Raw genomic sequence first — 4,412 nt, 5'->3', positions numbered from 1 at the left:
GAAGAGGCGGCAGAAGGGGAGGTTCTGCCAAAGAGCAGGCCTTGCCTTGCTGTCCCTTGACCCAATCTCCCTCCTGCCCAGAGCCAGGGCTGACCTCGGGCTAGGTTGACCGGCAGCTATGACAACAGCCTGGAGAGTAGGACACCTATACAAGAGGAACACTCAGCACACAGACCAACTTCCTAGGTTCAAATCCCAGGTCTATCCCATGAAGGGCTTCCCTGGTGGCTCAGACGGTAAAGAATCCACCTGCAATGCAGGAGACCTGGGTTGGGAAGATCCTCTGGAGAAGGAAACGGCTACCCACTGCAATATTCTTGCCTGGAGAATCCCCATGGACAGAGGAGCCTGACGGGCTGCAGTCCAGGGGATCGCAAAGAGTCAGATATGACTGAGCACAGCACACGCATACATCCCATGCAAGCCCACCAGCCAAGACCACCAAGAACACACCTGGAGAAAAACAAAGTCAGGCATGCTAGCCTGCTGCAGCAAGGCAGAGCACGCACCTTGGGAAACCGTGGGGCACCTCAAAACGGGCTTTAGAGAAGGGGTGCTTATGGAGTTTGGGGGCTGGAGTTAATATAGCCCAGTCTTGGTCAGGGTTGCTCAGCTACTGCTTCGCTGGAACAGTCAGAAGTCATATCTTTAGAACACACAAGCCTATTTGGAATTGCTGTCAGATCAGCTCGTCTGTGGTCTTATCTTGGAACATATGGGTGTGAGTGAGCTGGTGTCAAAAGAATTTGAGCTTAGATAGTCTGGGCTGCGCCATTTATCTGTTTTGTGAGTCACTGCACAGGCCTTTTTGTAAGTTGTGGCTTCTGTTTCAAATCTCAGTTCGCTACGTACTGCCTGGCTGCCCTCAGGGCCAGTTCCTACCTCAGGTCGGTCTGTGGGCAGGTTACATTGCCCTTGCTGTGCCTGGTTTCTTCACTGAGCAAGTGGGGACAGTAAGAGTAGCGACACCATGGGGTCCTGGGGATTACAGAGTTAATATATGTGATGCAGCTAACAGTGCCTGGCACACGGTGGGTCCAGTAGAAATGTGAGCCCTCCTTATAACCACAAGCCTTTAAGACTGAGATGTGTGGATGGCTCCACTGCCTCCAAAGAAAAGATAGCCCTTAAGTTTATTTTCTACTTAACGAGGGGAAAGGGCACATTGATATGGGTTACTCTGATCAGATAGGATGGTGTCCTAGGGAGCAGGCTCCACCATCTAGAATAAAGCAGTCTTCTTTGACTGGTGTCATCTTCTAAGAAGGTGGGAAGGCAGGGGATCAGAGGATGCTTTGAGACTGGGGCACATCTTCAGGGAAAGATGGTGACGCCCTCTTCCTTGATTTAGTCAAGGGCAGAGCAGGAGGGAAGGGACTAAAGCTCGGGCACTACAAGTGTGGATTTCATAGAGAAAGACTAGGCTGACTCTGGGTTGTTAAGTATCGGGGTGGAGAGGCTGAGGGGCTCTGGACTCCCGGCCACATCTGAGTATGGCGGAAATTGTGGTGCAGTGGTGGGACCTCTAGCCTGGGCATCAGGTCATCTGGGTCCCAGCTCAGAACTGCTTCTAATAGACAGGCATGCCTGCTTAATCGCTCAGTTGTGTCCAGCTCTTTGTAACCCCGTGGGCTATAGCCCACCAGGCTCCTCTGTCTGTGAGATTTTTCAGCTGAGAATACAGGAGTGGATGGCCATTTCCTCCTTCAGGGGATCTTCCCGACCCAGGGATCAAACCCGCGTCTCCTGTGTCTCCAGCATTGCGGCTGGATTCTTTACCTGCTGAGCCATCAGGGAAGCTCTAACCGAGAGATGGCTTTCTGCAACTCATTTCTCATCCCCTGTGTCTTAACCTCCCTATTTATAAATGAAGAATTCAAAGGATCTTTCCGAGTCCTTGCTTTCTTCACTTCAAGGCATAAGGCATCCTGGAGACCATGGTCTTTCTTTCTCATGGCTGTACAGTGTTTCCTGAACACACGGTTCACTATTGATGGACATTTGGCTGTTTCAGTCCTTTGTACTTACAAGCAATGGTGCACATTTTGTGCGCATATCTTTACTGGAGTTGTACGCATTTACATATAGGATGCCAGATGGAGTTGCCTCTTGACAAGGATTGTGTATTTATGATTTTCACTGCCATTGCCAAACCTCTCCATTGCGGTTGCAGCAAGTTGGACTGCCAAGTTGTGAAGTGGTGAAGGGGTGGTGGGTGGGAGGTCCTTGGTGACCCCGCTGATACATCTTCCACCTCTAAGGTTACATGCTATCAGGGTCCCACTCTGCTTTGGCTCCACTTCTTAAGGCACCAAATGCTTCGCCGGCTTGGGCTTCGTGCTCCTCCCCTTGCACTGTGCTTTTCTGCTCTTCAGCTGGTCTCAGAGGGAGGGAGAGAGAGAATGAGAATGCATGAATGAGAGAGTTCTAGAGGCTCAATGTCTCATCTGTGAAATGCCAGCAACTGTCATCCTTCCAACTTCTGCATCCACACACTTGGCTCCCCACAGTCAGCATGGAGAAAGAGGAGCCGGCCAGTCAGGTGTATGAGTTATGGTGAAGGTCAGAGCCCCCTAGGTCCTGAGACTGGACCCCTCAGGTCCAGTGTTCTGTCTTCAGGATCAGGATCATTACTCGTTAGCTTCACAAGACTCCTGATTCTTGGTGGAATTTTACCCCAGGGAGGTGCTTAGGGCCTCGATCTTGCTTGTGACCTGGAGCCCTGCCCGGAAACACTCAGAGCTGTCATCAAAAACCATCCATGGGCTTAGCTTTAGGGAGGGCCTTTCTGACAGACAGACAAGTTCAAGCCATCACAGAGGAAGTGAAACAGACCCAGAGAGTGGAGCCGCCACTGTCCCCCCATTTTCATCACTGACGTGGCACATGGTGAACTAGCTTTATGAATCCTTTCCTCAACTGTCCAGGCCACTAAAAGCGGTCAGCAAGCAACCGCCTGATTTTCCACATATGCCTTTGCAATGTTCATAGGACACCCCCCCCACACACACCCACACACACACGCGCGCGCGCGCGCACACGTACACTCATTAATTAAACATCTCTTGGGCACCAGTGTGTGCCAGGTGCAGATGATCAAGACCCCGTCTCCACCCTGGGGAAGTTGCTGAGACAGGCTCCTTGTGACAAAGCATGGGGCGGAGTTGACGAGTGTCAGAGACAAGACATGCAACACACGCCTGATGGCTCCAGGCTCTCTCCTCTGCTCCTCAGGGGCAGCTCTCTTAGTTTGCATTCCCCTAGCAGCCAGTCATTTCCACAGTTGAAGGAAGGGAGAGAACTGGAGTAGAAAGGAGAGGACTGCTCCTGGAGAAGGTGGGTGAGGCCTTGCAGAAAACAGCTGCAGCTCTAGCCTTTGCTGGGTTCACAGGGTCACCGGAGGTGGCTTTGGGTTGGGCAAGTTTGCTGAAAGATGCAGTGACTGGCTGGAGAAAGGAAAGAGACACGTTTCCTGGAGACCCCTGGGTTAGGCCTTCGTTGATGAGGTGATGCCACGTGGCCGTGATTAATAGGAAACATGGGTCAGTTGATGGTTTTTCACCTTTGCACCAAGAGGGGCTGCGTGGAGTCATTTGCATTTTCCTGTCAAATCCCCTTTACCACTGGTCCATTCAACACACCCTAGTTAAGTACCAAGTGTGCCAGCAGTGAACTACACCGTGGGAGTCTTGCCTCATGGAGTTGACACTCTGTGTGTGTCTTCAACTGTGGCCCAGTACCCATCCCAGGGAGGGTCACTTGGATCTTCGAGAGGAATTCCCAAGGGGTGAAGCTCTCCTGCGGAATCTCAGGCATGAGTCAGATATTTAAGATGGTTCACCCAATGTGAACACAATTGGAGGGTGTTTGAGGAAACCAGATTCAACCAAGTAGCTGGATGTGTCCTAATGATGATCCTGGGGTAGGCCGTGTGGGTGTGTGATCTTTGCCTCTCCTTGGTCCCTTTCTCCTGGACCCTTGGGTGCCCTCTGGGAGAAGGAGGGTCTAGGGTACCATGGTGTCCTGCCCCCTGGAGTGGCATCCAGGATGCCAGGCTCCCTGGGCTAAAAGCCTCTTGTCAGTAGAGTAATTGGATCTGACTTGCAGCAGGCAGGGAGCAGAGGTATTCAAGTCAGTCGTGCTATTTTTAAACGCCCTCTCTTCCCCAAGTGCAGATCTCAAGCTCAGCGGGAGAGAACGGCTCATCTCAGAGCCTTGGGAATTGCAGCACAGCCCCCTGCTCCCACGTTTGAGTGTCCCCACCCCCATCCTTGAGAATCAGATCTCACACGGGGCAACTGTCCATGAACCCTGCCACGACCACACGTCCTGTTTGGGAAAGGGTGGACTCCAGGGGCCTCAGGGTTGTGGGGACCCATCCCGATGTGGGCTGACTGCTCAGCAGGCTGGAG

At 52.2% G+C, this 4,412-nt stretch overlaps 1 protein-coding gene across 1 annotated transcript in view; it reads left to right on the top strand.

Annotated features, from left to right (window-relative positions):
• RNF165 (ring finger protein 165) overlaps positions 1 to 4,412 on the top strand; it is a 46,878-nt gene that overhangs the window by 2,963 nt on the left and 39,503 nt on the right. The gene's annotated exons all lie outside the window — the stretch shown is intronic.

The sequence above is a fragment of the Bison bison genome, unplaced genomic scaffold (genome assembly GCF_000754665.1).
Source record: "Bison bison bison isolate TAMUID 2011002044 unplaced genomic scaffold, Bison_UMD1.0 scf7180017864170, whole genome shotgun sequence".
NCBI lineage: Eukaryota > Metazoa > Chordata > Mammalia > Artiodactyla > Bovidae > Bison > Bison bison.
The sequence above is the reverse complement of the archived record's forward strand: the minus strand, read 5'-3'. Positions and strand labels throughout refer to the sequence as shown.